General features: G+C 44.0%; 2 non-coding genes across 2 annotated transcripts; both read right to left on the minus strand.

Moving 5' to 3' along the window:
- Positions 1-8,316: 8,316 nt before the first annotated feature.
- On the minus strand, positions 8,317-8,390 carry Trnai-aau (transfer RNA isoleucine (anticodon AAU)). The gene has a single exon. It is a non-coding gene; the product is annotated as a tRNA-Ile (tRNA).
- A 1,347-nt stretch (positions 8,391-9,737) lies between these two features.
- Trnai-aau (transfer RNA isoleucine (anticodon AAU)) lies at positions 9,738-9,811 on the minus strand. The gene has a single exon. It is a non-coding gene; the product is annotated as a tRNA-Ile (tRNA).
- Between the last annotated feature and the right edge of the window lie 8,734 nt (positions 9,812-18,545).

The raw sequence follows: 18,545 nt of genomic DNA on the forward strand, positions 1-18,545 counted from the left end.
TTAACCCACAAAACGAAGAACCCTAAGCATAATGTACCAACTATCCCAGATTTATTACTGCCTCACAGACTTGGTTACGCATGCATGCATAAGACGGGCACCAGCTCCATGCTTCAGTAAGGGACTCGAAAGGATGGGTTTCCGCATTGCAGTGTTGGTAAGACTAATCCTAAAAATAGATTATCAAAAAGGAATGTTGTAGGAAGTACAGGCAACAAGCGGGAGACTGAGGCACCGCAGTGCAAACAGGCTATTTGCACGCATTAATTAAGTTAAGTTGCAGAATGAATCTCGAAACATTGCTCAGCAAAGGCAGAATTCTTTCCCCTGAATTCAACCTGAACGCATAAACCCCCTTTTAAAGTCATCTTCTGTGATTCATCTCATCATTCTTTCACCGTTTGTTAGTCATCTTTTTTTTGTCATCTTTGTCTTTAATCTACCTCATCCTTCTTTCATCATTTGTTAGTTTTCGTTATTTCCTTATTCTTTTTCTTTTTCTTTATTTCTTATTTCTTTATTTATTTATTTCTTATTCCTTCCTTTTTTTCTTTCTTTAATTCTTATCTTTTCTTGTTATTTATTTATTATTATCTCTTATTTCTGGAATAGCAAGCCGACGTCTCGTTTAGCTGACCTTTCCCCGTTTTTTTTTCCTTTTCGTCTAATAAATATATCCCCCCCCCTGAATTCAGAAGCCTCTGAGGACAACATTCTATAGACCGCTACCAAGGAAGTGTCACCGTGATGTAATCATGACGCTGATAGACATAGTGAAACCGAAATAGAGAACACCGCTGTTTCACGAAGCCATCATGAGGATCACTGGTGGCTTCTTGTATTAGTGGTACACACAAATGGGGTCACGTTTTTGGTCGCTTTCTTGTCTTCATTCGAGCTCCCAGTCCACCTTGGAAAGAAAAGGCGGCTTCATCCCAAGAGTTGCATCGTCTGAAAGTCAATGTCATAATCCTGTGCTGAATGTTTTTTTTTTGTTATTACGACTTAGTTCGCGCTTACTTTGTATAGAGACACCACGTGCACTTCGAGAGAAACTCGTGCCCTTCAGGCTCAAGAAGATAGCCCGGTAGCCAACTTTAGAAAGGGCTACCGAAAACACAGGGTTTCCAGTAGAATGGAGCAGAAAAAGGTCATACAACTAATAGTATGTAAAGAATTGCAAAAAAATCTTACAGTATCAGAAGCCACGTTTAAACGTGGCGTTCTTGTGACTTATTTATTTTTTGCTATAGTAGTTCCACTCTACCAACTTGGCGGCACTGTTATACCATGTGATGTCATTTATTTATAAACAGGGACAGGTCTACTCCGATCGAAACCACATGGTTTTTCACAACACTTCGACAAAAAAATCAGAAAGCCAAAATTCAGTCTCTGGGCAAAAGTGTGCTAGCTACCCTCCAAATACACTTCCTCATGTGTAAAGAGAAAACAAACGATGCCCCAGTCATACCTTTCGCCTTTATCAGAGTGTCTGTTATCAAAGGTCAGCCACTGATAATGATTGGCTGTGTCTCTTGGAGTAGATCTTGCTCATTCCTTTCAGCTTTGTCTAAAGTGGACCCAAGAGTAAAAAGGTGGAGCAAAGATTTTGGCAAACCCAAATTTCACCAGACGTGCTTCATCCAGCGACATATTTTCGGCTGTCTTCAGCTCTTATTTGGGTAGTTTTTTTTCACAAGCAGCTTGCATGCGGCGATAAATTGCTGCCCTATTCTCTTTCGGTAAATCAGCTCTTAAAATTCTAACAGTTTTATGAGCTGACTTACCAAATTTTTGAAGCAGTTTCATAATTTTCTAAAGCAAAATCTATTGTTAGGAATTTAATTACATCATCTCGTCGAACATCCTGTACACAGGGTCTATATTTTGATTTGCTACAGAATGTTTATAAACTAGCACAGCAAAATAGATGCTGTTTTTGCAATAGATGCTGTTCTACGGCCTGGCTGACATCCTCTCGAAGAAAGCATGCGACTACAAGATGACTAAACACCTAAATTCATTAATGAACTCTAATTAGGGGATTTCGTTCAAAAGAGGGCGATTACAATGAGTGACCATGCTAGTTGAAAGCCATTCGACGTCTAAAAAATCCTGAAACATGCATGTGTGTGAAGATATCCACCCCTGAATTTTGATATGCAAATTAGCCGAAACCACAGTGACCTGGAACGCAGTTGCTACAGCCCTCATTTCACGTCAGAGCACGTGGTGATCGAGATGATTGGAGTAGGTGCCCACCTGCGGGCCAGACAAATCAGTTTCTCGCCCAGATAAGCCTCTGTCGACAAATGTGATGCACTTCTCAGGAACGCTTTTTCAGTTTCGGATCATTTGCATATCAAAATTCGGGGGTGGATATCTTTACGTACGTGCATGTTTCAGGATTTTTTAAACGTGGAATGGCTTTCAGTTGTGATGGTCTCTCATTCTGATCTCCTGCTTTTGCATGAAATCCCATAATCAGTAATGCAGTTGCATACTTTCTCGAAGAGGATGTCAGCCTGGCCGTAGAACTCAACTGCCAAAACGCTATCTGTTTTGCTCTGCTGGCTTTTATAAAAATTCCGTAACAAATAAAAACAAACACCCTGTATATACATAAGAGTGTATATGTATGTATATACATGTATCTACATGATACTCATTGAACGATGCGACAGCACCAGAGGACACGTGTTTCGCCGTGTTTGCGGCTCGTCGGCTCTGGGTAGCTGCGCATCGTTCGGGATTGGCAAACCAGGGGTCACTCAGCGAGCGATATACACCTGGGAGGGTGACTGAGCACTCCTCAATGCCACAGTGCAAGCCAGTGAATTATAAAGAGGGGGGAAAAGCCATTAAAAAAATAAGTAAATGATGCTAGACGTGTTTGAAATTCAAACTTACAGGTTAAAATGGCTTCTACGGCTGCACGTAGAGAAACAGATACTCATTGAACGATGCGACAGCACCAGAGGACACGTGTTTCGCCGTGTTTGCGGCTCGTGGGCTCTGGGTAGCTGCGCATCGTTCGGGATTGGCAAACCAGGGGTCACTCAGCGAGCGATATACACCTGGGAGGGTGACTGAGCACTCCTCAATGCCACAGTGCAAGCCAGTGAATTATAAAGAGGGGGGAAAGCCATTAAAAAAATGAGTAAATGATGCTAGACGTGTTTGAAATTCAAACTTACAGGTTAAAATGGCTTCTACGGCTGCACGTAGAGAAACAGATACTCATTGAACGATGCGACAGCACCAGAGGACACGTGTTTCACCGTGTTTGCGGTTCGTCGGCTCTGGGTAGCTGCGCAGGAGGTGAATCTACATGTATATACAATGTATATACATAGAATGCCTTTAGACGTAACAATTGCCTCCTTCTTGATGCTGGAGAAATGTCTGTCCCTTGCTTTACAGCGTGGTTGCCAACCATCATTCTATTGGCAGGCTGCTCTATACGTATGATTATGGCATGTGATTGAAACTCAGCTTCGTGTTTTGCCCACATTTGTAAAAAGGATAAATGCGCTGATGTGCACAGAGAGCCAGGTACATCCAATCAATAAACTCAAGGTATATGCTATAGGTGTTGTCTATAGGTTTGGTTCGTCTTGCGGATATGAATAAACTCGCTAAACTGGTCGTTATACGAAAAGGCAGTTAAGGAAACATCATAATTACTTTCCTGAAACCTTTCTGCTGCTTGTTCACATGCTTTGATTGGCTTCGAGAAATATTAGTTACGAGGAAATATTGTGTATGCGCGCATGGCTATGCTTGATAATGGCAACACATTTCCAATGGAGTTCACCTCCTGCTCGTGGCTGCTGAGCTTCCGAAAGATGCCTGTAGAACACCGCCGTGTCAGTCTTCGTAGTCTTGCATTGTCGTCATGTTTATTCCAAACGAACATGCTCTACACCACCTTGCATAGAAATGAAAAGTTCAGCTTCAACGACAACGGACAAGAAAACACAGAACAAAGCTACATACAACAATAAGGCAATAAATATATACCAAATACAAACAAAATTGAATTGTAGTATTTTGCGAATGGTGGCTCCAAAGGCTTCTCTTTTTAATTGCGTCCGGGGGTGGGGGAAATTTTCTATGTATTTCTATGTATTTTGCCAGGGAAAGTCAGCCAGAAATGGCTTGCTATTCCTTGTTTCCGAGGTACATGATATAACCTTACCTTTCTTCTTTCGTGCGGTTTTCATTGTGTCGCGTTGCTGCAGTTGAATGCGCTTGTGATGTTCTAAATCGTTAAGTAAGGGCCATGAGACAGGTGGCACCAAAGGCGATTCAATTCCAGTCCAATTCTTAAAGTTAGCGTTACACCCATTGCAGTTGCATCTTTTTTTCTTTTTTTTTACGACTTACGACACTGCTTTGGTACTGACCGCAGAGGCACCGCACCATGGTGTGAAATCAGGCCCTAGAGATGCTAAGGGTCGACGAGCGGCATGGCCGCTTGTTGGTGGTAGGCAAAGTCGCGCTGAAGAATGTAAGATTTTGTGTTCGAATCCTACCACCGGCTGCGCTGCCTGAGGTTTTCCCTTGGTTTGCCGAATACATTCCCGCAGAGTTCGCTCTGAAGTCTGCCCAGGACGCATACTAGCCCCCGTCCCCCACTCTGTCCTGCTGTCCTCTCTTCATGTGTCCACATCTGTATGCCACTCATAACCACAGTTGCTTTGTGGTACTAACACATAATTAAAAAAGAAGATGCTAAGGCTGGCCCTGCCTTGATGTGTCCATAGGTGGCATGGTATATATGTGAACCGGTAACAGGGCATTAGCAACAAAACCAAGTTCACTTGCAGATAACAACATTCTCCGGAAAGAAAGAATATCGGTATTGGAATATCAGTTTGTGGTCCTATATGCTCGGCGTTGTACATTGAGTGCAGATGCAAGCCCAATGGAGTCACACGGTGCAGCGAGGTATCCGTCGCTCACCTAGAGATGTAGATCTTTCAATGCGGGTGGATGAATCAAGCCAGTTGCTGCATGAACTGCCATGCAACTTCGTGAATTCCAGGGCGTAAATTATCCATGTATTCAACTATACAGCAGCCCATACGGTTTCAAAATAGCAAGTTGCTGAGAAACGATGACCATTTTAGTTCATTCATCTGTGTTTGTAGCCTCAGTGTGAGCTCCATTTCCATGCTAACACCCCCGAAGTCTCCTCCACTGATATCTCAGTATAGATATCGAATCGTCTTTCTGCAAAGCAAATGTATGTGAACAACAACAACAAAAGAAAAAGGAAAGATAGATTCGAGGCAATCTTTCTTACCGTCGTAAAGATTTCTCCATATGAGGCACCAGGGGCAGCCGAACAGGCCACTAATATGTCCGTGACTCCCAAAACAAACACAAATGGAATGTTCTTTGAGGCCCACAGCGAATGTAGTCACGTTGCCACACGAGTTCGCCGACACTCGTAATTGCCGAACTTCCACACGAGTATCACCATGTCGGTACCTCTTCGGATGTTCTTCTGGTTGGCGTTGCCATTCCGCAAGTTGGCTCCACCGGCTTCATCTCATTATCGAAACAGATTGGCGTGCGCTACTAAACTACAGCCAACAGATTTAGTGGGGCAGGCAAGCTGCCATGGCCTACAAACTACACAGCTGACTGCGTAATATCACGACACATAGTTTGAGGTACGTCATAGGCAGAGTTAAGATGGTGACTGTAGCTAGCTTGAATTCCACTACCATCACCGTCACAGTTTTTGGCAGCGTGGATCTTTCTATGATGCTGTCGGCTGTCGTCACATGAATCTTGAACAATCTAACAGCGAAAGTGCAAAAGGATTGGCCGCTCGAACTGTCGCCTGTTCTACCATAATGTAGATCGTGGTATGACAAATGGCTCGTTGACTTCTAAGTTTGCCTACAGTGCACTACAATACATATTCTAGTTCACCATGCTTTACCGTGGTTTACCAAACAGAACACCTTTCGATCCTTTTGATTCCAATAAACTACCATTACGCGTCGCTGAGCGGACTCCGCCATTGGCGGAGTAAATAAAATGTAAATTTTAATTGACATTTTATGACAATGCTGAGAATGGATTAAAAAATTATATTACTTCAGTTTGTTCAGTGGTGGTTGCAGTTGTTTAGGGGGATGAAAAAGCCGTGTGTAGACAAGTTAATCCATAGCCGTAGTCTCCTTTTGAAAGCGCGTATCCGTTAACCGTTTTCAAAGTTTCAAAGCGGACAAAGCGATTCTAGGCGATGTGATGTGATGCCATGCCAGCTCCAAGGCCTTTCGTAATTGCATTTCATTTCTACGTCGCCGATGTTGTGCAACTAGGAGGTGAGTACTTTACTTTACAACATAAGTCCCTTTATGGTATCGGTGCAGTGTGGAATATCAAACATGTGGTGAAGAACTGCGACTCAGTATCCGTTACGTAGGCTAGGTACGCGACAGGGTAAATGAACTTCATCAAGTCGTTTCTTTAGGTGACAACGTAGCGTGCTATTCCAGTGAATTAAATCCGCCTTCGGCCCACTCATATCAAAATGATACGACGGTATATCCAGTCACCCATAGCCGCCCTTTTTTTGTTCCCCGTTCCTGAAACTTCGATTCCCGCATTGGCCGTTTACTACCCGCCGATCAAAATGTTAACCTCATTATATGTGTGGTGTTGGTGGGACATTTATCAAGAATCTTGTAGAAGAGTTTAGTGGTTTTCTCCGGCATTACTCATTCGTAGTTTTTGGCCTTTTGCTATGCAATACATCCTTTTGTTTGTCTTTCTTATGCTTGCAGTTACACAGGCCGGCCTTACTTATTCATACAGTGTACCTGTAAGACGCAGCAGAAATAAAGAGGTGTGCATTTTCAAAAGATGCCATTGTGACACAGGTAAGAGCAGTCATGATAGACGGAGCAGCTATATTGACCCTAAGGAAATGCACTTTTTTTTTTCAGCAAAGTCTAACAGGGCTGAGCTATACCCTGTGCTAGTTCCTGCTGGAATGCTAGTGTGCAATATGGCTAGCTGCCGAATACTGTCTAAAACTGACTTGTTCTACAGCTTCACCTGAGTAAGTGTCCATGTGCTACAAAACCGGTTGTTATGGTACAAGAGGGAATTCTTATTCTACAAAGAAGTTAGCAGACTTGATTGATGCTGCAGCAGTGGTGCTAACTGACATCTGAGAAAGCTTTCAGGGATTCGTTTTACTAACAGCGGACTTCTCGAGTACGCAAGTGCATACATTTTATTCAGTTCTCCTTTTTCTTTTCAGTGAAATCTAACAGGGTCGAGCAATGCCTTTGGCTGGTATCGGCTGGAATGCTTGTGTGCAATATGACTAGCTGCTTAGTGCTCCTTAAAATTGTTTCTGCAGGAAACCTGGGTAACAGTACCCATCCGCCGGGAGGCCAGCTGCTGGAATACAAGAGGGAGTCCTCCATTTACCAGACTTGTTCAAGGATCTGCTTCACCCTGTGGCTGCAGACGCTTTCTAACAGCTGACACTACAAATGTGATGGATAGACGTGCCTTTATCCCACAAATCTGGAATCAGTAAGTGCCTTATTCACACTTGTATAGCTATCCTTGAGTTGTGGGGATGGGAGGCATCTGTGAGGCCAATCTGAGAGGCATCTCGTGGGCAGTGCTGCCGAGGGAAAGCAGCCTTTGTTTATCAAGGTAAAATAAATCATTTGATGTTTGATTCACTTGCTTTGTGTTCCACCGGTTGAAGAATTCATGAATTGGTGGTACCATCAAATAACTTTTTTGGAAAGATCCTATGGACATTTGCTAAGAAATGAGCAGCATTTGCATACGCTCACTAATTAAATAAGTATTATAAATTTTTAATTTGATTTTAGGCGCCTTTGGTACCTGTTTTGTGCAGAAAGACCTTCCATGAAAAATGTGTCCACAATTAATGATTTTTGCGAAATTGATTGCATTCTGTTTACATATTTTTTGTTCAAAGCAGTGAACCAATGTGCTCTTTGTCAGCTATCTGGCTGTCAGTTACGTGTTTCCTTGCCCGGTTTTGACGTGAAGGAGTGATGCAAGATAGAGAGCAGTCACGGGTGACGTTTCCAAGCAAAGCACAACGAAACACAACACAACACACAACCAAAAGTATTACACACAAGGTGAAAGCGGCTGTGTGTCTATGTGCTGCCTGACACCCCCCACTTTCACTGTATGTGGAAACATTTAGTGCTTAGCTGCTTGTCATTTTCGAGGAAAAACCAGTGTGTACCACGCCATGAAAAGCCATTCAAAGGTAAATGATAATTCAAATGGCCTGCACAGGGATTGAACCTGTGGCCTCCGCGTTATTAGCACGGCGCTCTAACCAACTGAGCTAGCAGGCCACTTTTTTTCTTTTCCACCTTTATTTTTCAGAGCTTACTACTCTGAGTCACGTACGACTCAATAACTCACAATACCATACACAATAGGACACAATCACAGTGAGAGAATATGGCGTTTCTCCTCTATACCGGACACGTTAACCGGCCACATACACCGGTAGAGATGTAGTCGCTCTGAAGACGAGGCGCGCGTAAAATAACGCAAATTATGAAAAGCCATTCAAAGGTAAATGATAATTCAAATGGCCTGCACAGGGATCGAACCTGTGTTATTAGCACGGCGCTCTAACCAACTGAGCTAGCAAGACTTTTTTTTTTCTTTTCCACCTTTATTTTTCAGAGCCTACTACTCTGAGTCACGTACGACTCATAAACCACAATACCATACACAATACGACACAATCACAGAGAGAGAATACGGTGTTTCTCCTCTATACCGGACACGTTAATAACACAACTTCTACAACATTCAGCCTTTCGCAGACTGTATCTAACCACTCAGGCACTTCTAAGAGCTGAGTACAAGCTAACTTTACCTGCAGTAGTTCGGCTTTTAAATATTTCATAGGAGGACACAAGGGCTCTTCGTTCCTATCGGCCATACGAAGCTTCCACAAACAGCACATGGCAACAAGAAGAACGATATCGTATCTCACATTTTCACCGGGGCGTAATGGGAGGAAGGGGATAGTATGAGGATTAAGTGAAAGACGGCGCTTAAGGACTTTGAACTGTAAGTCATCCCAAAAGAATAAAGCTTCTGTGCAGTCCAGAAAAAGGTGATTGACAGTCTCGGGCGTATTGCAAAATCTGCAATTCACGGACCACGGAACATAGAATCCCTTCTGTTGAAACCAAGCTTTCACGGGCAGTGTGGACGAGTGTAATTTAAAGAAAAATGACTTCATGTTGGGCTTGACCGGCATCTTCCTGAGCCTGCACACTACATCCGTGCCGTGCCATCCGGAGGGGATTTGACGGTAGATGGGCACAGGAAAGAGTACATCGAGAAGATGAGCTACCAACGTTTTCTTGGCGACAGAAAAGAGGTACTCTAAGCTGAATCTAGCCTTCAAGAAGTTTAGGCTCTCGACAACCTCTTTGTAGAAACCGCTTAAGCGTAGACTTTCTTCGTGAAACCCAACATATATATCGGGAATATAGTTGTACGCAAGGGCCCGCTTGATGGTTTCCAGAATCGGGTGTGAACTCTGCCTATAAAAAAACAGTCTCATGACGAGCTAGCAAGACACATACACCGGCAGAGATGTAGTCGCTCTGAAGACGATGCGCGCGTAAAATAACGCAAATTATGAAACGCCATTCAAAGGTAAATGATAATTCAAATGGCCTGCACAGGGATCGAACCTGTGGCCTCCGCGTTATTAGCACGGCGCTCTAACCAACTGAGCTAGCAGGCCTTTTCCTTTTACTTTCTTTATTGCACAATATAAAACAAGTAAAGTACATACAGCACACCCTCGTGTGCCTTCGTATGAAAACACGGGCTTACATAGACCCTTCTCGAGACATTTCTCTAACTTCCTTTGAGGATGCGGCCGAATGTCGCACAATCTAACCAGTTTATTATCGGAGATAGTTTTTCCCATTGTTTCTCCTCACAGAGCTTCTTGCTTCCGATTAACGATAATGTCCACAAAAGCTTCGCCTTCAGGTAGCTGACGACAGACCTTGCTCTGACGTCTCGTTCAACACGGGCCGTTCGTGCGTTCCACAAAGCATGAAGTCCCGCCATCGTTATAACACTGAGCACGTCACGATGCTTGGAAGCTGCGAAATTCAGAAACTTCAGGGATTCATAGGTTAGCTCCTCGTCTACATGCAGTGTAGCATGCAAGTCACTCTAGAAAAGCACCGCATTCCTGCATTCATAGAACACATGGCGAATGTTCTCAGGTTGACCACACACTTCACACTTGTCATCCAGGGGAACAAAGAAACCTTTGCCCTTCAGCCATTGCTTCGTCGGGAGTACCTCTAAGTGGAAGCGTACAAAGAAGTCCTTTGTTCCTGTTGGCACTGGCAGTTTTCGGATCCTTTGAAGTACGTCCTTCCGTTGGATCCCGAGGTACGTCTGACGGTAGAGTGGCGGTGGTAAGGTGCTGGTGACGGTGTCCCAATAGAGAGTCTTGCTCTTTACGGTTGCTAGATATTCCCAAGAAAATCTGTCAAGGAAGAACCTAATGCTCTGTGCAATTTCCTGGTAGAATTTCAAAGCAGAGGAATTCTTTACGCCAGGTTGAGTCGATACGATCCACTGCAAGAGGTGACAGGTTCCCAAACTTTGCAATGCTGCCCTTAGTTCTGGCGCCCGTTGCTCCCGAAAATAAATGAAACGCTGCACCTTGATCTTGATTTCGAGATTCACTACATTCAGACCACCAGCGTGCAGGGGCCAAAAAAGGTTGGATCTGCGCATACGCTCAAATGGAGACTGCCACAAAAACGTAGCGCAAAGTCTGTGGTAGCGTTGCACAGTGGTGGCATCAATGGGAATCGCTTGGGCGGTATACAACAATGCTGGGTACAGCACCGCGTTGCAAACGACACTTCGGTGCAAAATCGATAGCTCCCTGCCCTTGTAAGGCTGAAGTTTTCCATGAAACATATTCAGCTTCCGTTGCAACACATCTGCGTTTACTGCTTCCGGGTCCAACTTGGCTCCCAAATATTTACCGAGTTCTTCCGAACATTCAATACCCTTGAAGTTACAAGGCTTGTTTTGCCATTCACCCAACCAGCATCCTTTCGACTTCTTCGTGTTTATCTCTGCTCCCGACGCCGCGCAGAAAGTTTCGAAGGACGCGATAGCTGTCCCCACCTGTTTTTCACTACTGCAGATAACAGCCAAATCGTCTGCAAAAGCCAAAATCTTAATCTCTTCTTGACCAAGCTTTAGCCCGCGGATGTTGTCATCCATATCAATTAGTCGACGCAGCGGTTCCACGAAAATAGAGAACAATGTGGGGGACATAGGGCAACCCTGCCGGACAGATCTTGTAATGCCGTACCTCGGACCCAAAGACCCATTCACGACCAGCTGCGACGAGATGCCCCTGTAGCAGGTCTGAATCCAGTTTTCTAAGTCTTTTCCGATGTTAATCCACCTTAACAGTTCCAGCTTCCCGATCACCTTCCACAACAAGCTGTCCAGACGTCTCGTGATCAGTTTCGCTAATATTTTATAGTCCGAACACAGCAAGCTGATGGGGCGAAGATCTGACACAGATGGAGCTTCTTCTTGCACCAATTTTTTTGGAATTAATACCGTATGGCTTCTCCTCATGGATGGCGGCATCAGCCCTCTTTTCTGGATGTCGTCGAAGACACGCTCCAGGACGGGGCATAGCTGATCTTGAAAAGTCTTGTAGAAGGCGGAGCCTAGTCCGTCTGGTCCCGGAGCCTTGTTCCGTGGGAGCTTTCTAACCACCCGCATGATCTCACTTGCTGTTATTTTTCCTTCTGCCTTCTCCCTCTCCGCATCTGTCACTTTTGGTACATGCTTGAAGATGCTGGCGTCAAAGAAGGTTTGATTATCCGAACACTTGAACAGATTCTTGTAGTAGTTGTGGAGCGTGCTCTCAACTTCATCAGTTCCTTCTACAATACCGTTATCAGTTTTCAATTTATTGATTTCGTTGCTTGTGACTCTGTTTCTTTCCAAAACACGAAATACTTTCGTTGGTGCTTCGTCCCTTTGTATGGCTTGCACGCGGCTCCGAACTTGAGCTCCCGCATATCTTTCTCGCATTCGCTGCAGTATCTGCTTCTTGATTTCTCGTATGTCTTCAATAAAACGGCCAGGGGTTGCTTCCTCTTCTTTTACTATTCTCAATACGCTTTTGGTCAAGGCTTTCATTTCTTCTTTTCTTTCTAATGCCTTTGATTCGGTGTATTCAACTGCCTTCGGATGGACATCATGCTTGAATATCTCCCAGGACACTGCATTTGCTTCTCCTTCCCTTAGATCGGCTATCATGCTTTTAATCTCGTCCTTGAACTTTTCATCTTCTAGGAGACTATTGTTCATTTTCTATGGCAAGCTGCGAATCCGATTGATCTTATGATCTCCTTTTTGCAAATCCGCCATGACTAAACCGTGATCTGTGAAGGCCAGTGGAACGACTTTGTAAATGATAGAGGGCAAATTGATATCGGCAGAGGTATAAATTCGGTCCAGCCTAGCGTGCGAATTTCCCTGCCAGTGCGTGTATTTTATTGTTTGGTTGTCATTCCCGATAGCTATATCTTGAAGGTCGTGGTCGTGCAGCAGTCCCTTTAACACTTTCACGCTGCTATCTGTTCGCGCCTTCTTGTAAGTGCAGTCCTCCTTCCGACACATACAGTTGAAATCGCCGGCGATTATCACTTTGCTATCTGTATCCGTAAAATGGGCTACACTGGTCTCGAAAAACTGTTTACGCTCTGCATCTCCATTCGGCGCGTAGATGCTAAGCACTCGTATTATTTCCCCGTTCCACATGCAATCCGCACTCACCGGACGACCGTTTTGTTCAAATTCAAAATCGATTACGGTAATCTTGCTGGCCTTCCTAATCATGATGGCGGTTCCCACGCTCCCGGACGTGCCAGAAGCATTTCGTTTAGGACAGCACAAACACTTTTCTTATCACTTGCAAGAAACACTAAATCATCGGCATGTGCTAAAACTTTAACCTCAGTGGAATTCAGTTTGTAACCAATAAGACCTCTATTCTGTATGACACTTTGACAAAGCGGTTCAAGATACAGGTCAAATAACAGTGGAGACAATGGACATCCTTGCCGTACGGAGGAACGTAACGGCACTGGATTTGTACACTGATTATTTACAATTAATTTCGTTGTGACATTAAATAACACAGTCTTACTCGATGCATGAAAACCGGGCCAAATTTCATTGCTTCCATTACTGTGAACAAAAAGAAATGACAAACCCTGTCGAATGCCTTTGCCAAGTCTTCTTGCAGTACCGCTACCTGATCTCCATGAATTCTGCTATTGTCCAAGATCGTTCGTAAAACGTGAATGTTCGTCTCAATGTTCCTTCCTTTAATTGCACATGTCTGATGATCACCCACAAGTGTTCCCACAACACACTGGAGTCTTGATGCTAGTACTAGTAGAAGCATTTGGAAGTGCAGTTGAAATCTCCCATTAATACGGTCTTGTAGATATTGTTCATATAACTTCCGAGCATTGTAAAAAACGATATTCTATATTGTTTTTTGTTTGGCACGTACACATTTAGGAAGCGCCATAGTTCATTATGGATCAAAACGTCTAACACTGCTAATCTTCCCTGATCATCAGCCATGTGTGCGACAGGCTTGAAACAGTCCAAATTCTTCAGAAGTATTACGCAGCCAGCTGAATGGCCTACTGCGTGACTTACAACCACGTCATACTGCTTGCTGCAGCAATTCGACACCAATATATCTGTTCCCTCTTGGGTGCTGATTTTAGTTTCCTGTACTGCAAGAACGTCGATGTCAAGAAACCATTCTAGGTATCGCTTAAGATGGTATTGCTTTTTCCGGGAGTTTGTTCCCCGTACATGTAGTGTGGCAACTGTAATTACCCTTGCCACCATTTTAGACTCCTATTGTGGGAAACCTCAACTGCTGCTATCCGTGAATTCACTACATGGACACCAGGTAATAACGTTTATTTACAAACATTAAAATAAGCTATGACTGTACAGTGTTAATGAGTGATGAATGATGAATGAATGATGCACACCGTAGCACCCAAATACACAGGATACAAAAAAATACATGGTACACAGCACACAGGTTACACAGGTCACACACAGAGATTATTAATTTACATAGAGGACAGCGATTCACACAGATGTTCTAACCACGGTGGTGCTTCCAAATGCTGCATGCAGCATAGCTTCAGCTGCGTTATTTCTACTTTAAAATACTGCATGGGCAACACCAATGGCTCTTCATTTCTGTCTGCCATACGCAGCTTCTACAAGCATTACATTGATATCAACATGATAATATCGTAGCGTATATCTTCATTCGGATATAAGGGTAGGAATCTGATTGTATGTGGGTTCAGAGAGAGGCGTTTATTTAGTAGTTTAATCTGTATGTCGTCCCAGAAAAACTGTGCTTCCGTACAATCAGCTAGCTATCAGGTCACGAAAGGAAAGTTAGATAGCAAGCGAGCTGGTGGTGACGATCCCCGACTTGCAAACCCGAGACGAGGTAGGGACGAAAACAGACACACACCGTGAGACCGTGTTTGTGTATGTTTATCAGGTCACTTTTTTTTCCTTTATTGGTCAGTTTCAGATTATTATAACAACACCAGTAAAATTAACACAGTGACTCACACTTGAACCACGTGCACAAGTAAAATAGGTGGTACGCATACATACGTGCATGGATGCACTTGCGCCGCAACTGCGGCGCTAAAAGGGGGCTGTACACTTCACAAGGACCTTTTCACAAATAGAAGTCAACCTTTTTCGCACATCCCCCTTCATTTCTGCTACATGTTTGAGCTGCTTAAGTTCCTATCGAATGAACACAAGAGGTGGTGACAATGGCTCCTCGTTTCTGTCAAGCACTCTGACTTTCCACAAACAGTACAATGCCACTATACATAACACCTCATATCTCTCTTCACTTTTTCTTGTTATTGACAGAAAACGCATTGTGTTAGGATTTATTCTCAGGTTCCTCCCCAGCAACATACTAAGGTCACTCCATAAAAATTGAGCCTCCGTACAATAGAGAAAAACATGCTCCAGTGTCTCTGGGGCTTTGCAAGATCGGCAGTTCGTTGTCCAAGGTATGAACATACCTTTACTCTCGAGCCATATCTTTACTGGCAAGGTTCTCGTATGCAACTTAAAGAAAACGTTTTGATTTCAGATCTAACACTCATTCTAGTAACTCTCTTTAAAATATCACCACCTGTCCATCCTGCGGGTATTTGTCTATACATCTGTATAGGGGAAAGTTTTCGACCAGATCAGCCGCAAGTTTATTCGTCGAAATAGTAAAGACATACTCTCTTGAGAGCCTTGCCAGCAAAAACCTGAGGGCTTCAACAACTTCATGATAAAACCACTAAGTGCAATATTTCTCTCTCTAACAGCAACAGTTACGGTCGGTAACCGCTCATTTCCTACACACTGTAGTACAGTCGTCAGAAGTGGGTGCTTACTATCCCTAAAGAAGGTCAGTCTCATCACAGGCTGCTTGGTAAATAAATGACTCAAGCTCAGAGCTCCTTCCATGAGTGGCCGAAACAGATTCCCTCTTCGCATAGGCTCAAATGTAGAATTCCATATGAAAGTCGAACATATACGATGGAATATTTGAATATTTTTCCGGGAGCATTGGAGCACATGCAACAGATATATAAGCTTGCCAACAAAAAATAAGTTACATGTAGCGGCACGCTGAAAGATTGAGTGATCATTCTTACATATATTAACATGCCTATATTAACATGCATAAATTCAGAAAGGCATGATCCAACGCATTGCACACGTACTTGAAATGTCCAATGCAACGACCCAAAAATTTGTTCATGTGATTATGCCATGTTCTTGTTTTGCACCTTGGGAACGCTTAGGCTTTCTTGCGTAAAAGCACCATCCAACTTTCTCGAGACGAGAATGGGTTACGAGCACGAACTCGGATCCAATGCGTTAATTCCCGCTGCCTGCCGCTCCTTAAGAGTTTAACCTAGAAGAAATAGCATTTCAAAAAGCACGGTTACAACAACAAGTGTGTGCGTGAGTGATAAGCATAGAAATATGTAACATACCCAAAGCACAGTTGCTATAACCATCACACTGCATTCAATTTTCCGATCCACAGAACACCTGCGGACAGGGGTAAAGACGCATAAAGAATGGGAATGCATAGCACGGACGATTATATACCACACGCACACGTGCTATATACCTCAAACGCGACGAAAATCCTGAATGCCAAGCGATATTTGTTTGAGATGCGTAGCTGCGTCCATGCGCTTCCTCGTTTCAAAGCAGACTAACTAACTTGCTGGCAGTTGGAATAAACACCTCAACAAATGTACGATGGAATGTCATAACGGGTTATATAATTAATAGCTTCAATAGGAACGACAAAGCGGAGCAACCATGAATCGTCTACCTAAGAGGGATTGTTCACAAACATACGAAATCGCACTAACTACTTTCCAACACGGACGACATATCACTCTCTGCGGCCCTTCAGTTCTTGCTTCATGTTCATCCGACAGGGAAATATCCTTCAAAATTTCTCTTAATACTGAAGAGAAGTTCGTGAGAATGTCAGTCCTGTTTGAATTACACGATTTTCTCATAGAAATCACAAGGCCAGACCCTCAATTATCCCACAGGATATTTTCTCATTGGTGTGCCTGTGAGGATATGTATACGAATCTGCATCCTCTGTAGGAAATTCTGAGGTAAGAAGACGCTTCTGTAAGAAATTATGAGAGAATGCTATGTTTCTATGAGATTTTCTGAAGTATTTTTCAATAGGGCCTGTTCACATGTCGACTACTGTAAAGCGCACACTAGACGATCTTGGTGTCACGCAGCTTGAGTGGCCCGCGTGAAGCCCGGATCTGAACATCACTGAAAATATGTGAGACATGATGAAATTCCGAATGAGCACAAAGCGGGTGCCAATTCGGTCCAAGGACGCCTTATGGGAGGCGATAAACATAGAATGGGCGTCCCTCAAGGAAGACGTAGTACACCTCGTGGGCCGGCTCTATCAATCGCTGCCAGACCGCATGTCCGCTGTCATCTCCGCAAGGGGGGACTTCACGAGATACTAAACAAAATATTAATGAAGTGTCATTTGGCCCTTTCTTTCTGCCCTCTCTTGTTTCTACGTCAATATCGTACGCTTTTATTTGCCAGTGCCCGTCATCCCCAGGCAAAATAAAAGGAAGACGAGAACGAAAAAGAGAAAAGAAACTGCAGAAGGGGCCAACTGTTGTCGCTCTGTGTCATCCCTGTTATCTTCCAGCTGCGAACTGCGCTAGGAATTTGCCTGGTGAAACGCTCCACGGGCATGCCCTTGCGGGGTAATTGCCAAGGTATATTTAAACAGGTAGCGTAACTCCCATAAGCCCCTGTGTCTTCAGAATGACGCCATGATAGAGACGGTCAGCGCCATCCATCCGTTGCGCGGACTACTACGATTGTAAATAAATGACGTCAGAGACGACGTCACTAGTATGAATAATAAGTAGTGCATAATTATCCATGCACGTTTACATTGGCCCGGCCCACTTCGCTTGCTTTGTATTCTCTTTTCCGCGCCCAGTCAACAATACCAGACGAGAACACAGAAAAATAAAGCATATTAGATTTAATGAATCATATCAATCCCAAATACATACAGTTATCACAGTGATTAGACGTTTGCATTTACTCAATAAGTGGCCGTTATAGGTCCATTGCAACAAAACACGACATCGTTGGTACACAGTTGGTTCCTGCTACCACTCACACCATCATGGCCGCTCGTCCCATGACGAAATCTTTTTTTCGCGGGCCCAGCAACATGGGATCATGATATTCATCTGTTCACTCGTGTTAATCTTGGTTTACACCAAAGAGATGTGAACGTCGCTTCCTGTTTAACCCAAAGAGTGTACGAACTCCGTATAACAATGCACGGACACGGTACGAATACAGAGACGCACGGATAAACAGACCCAACAGTGACACATGCGCCAAGGAGCAGGATACGGAAATGTACTGGAGTGGTAGATGATCTCTATATGCGCGCGAGCGGGGCAACAGAAAGCTTTTTCTACATTGAAATTATGGGTAACCTATTATTACACACACAAGCCACGCCCATGTTGTAAAGTTTTCCTGTTTACAACCGTACCTCTACTGTCAACACCCAGGATCGCTCGCGCCTCTTGCTGGTGGCCTTGCCGATGGGTCTGATTTGGTATTTTCTCTTGTTTTCGCTACCAGTTTAGATATACCTTGTAATTGCTGCAAACGCCACAGTGGATTGCTGCCTGTGTTGTGCCCGGAGCCCCTCAAAATGAATGGGCCTGTCCGCTCCCGCCAACTTCCGGCTGCCGCTAGGGTGGCGCGGCGCGGACAAAAACGCCGCTTGCGTG

This window comes from Ornithodoros turicata, chromosome 1 (genome assembly GCF_037126465.1).
Source record: "Ornithodoros turicata isolate Travis chromosome 1, ASM3712646v1, whole genome shotgun sequence".
Taxonomy (NCBI): domain Eukaryota; kingdom Metazoa; phylum Arthropoda; class Arachnida; order Ixodida; family Argasidae; genus Ornithodoros; species Ornithodoros turicata.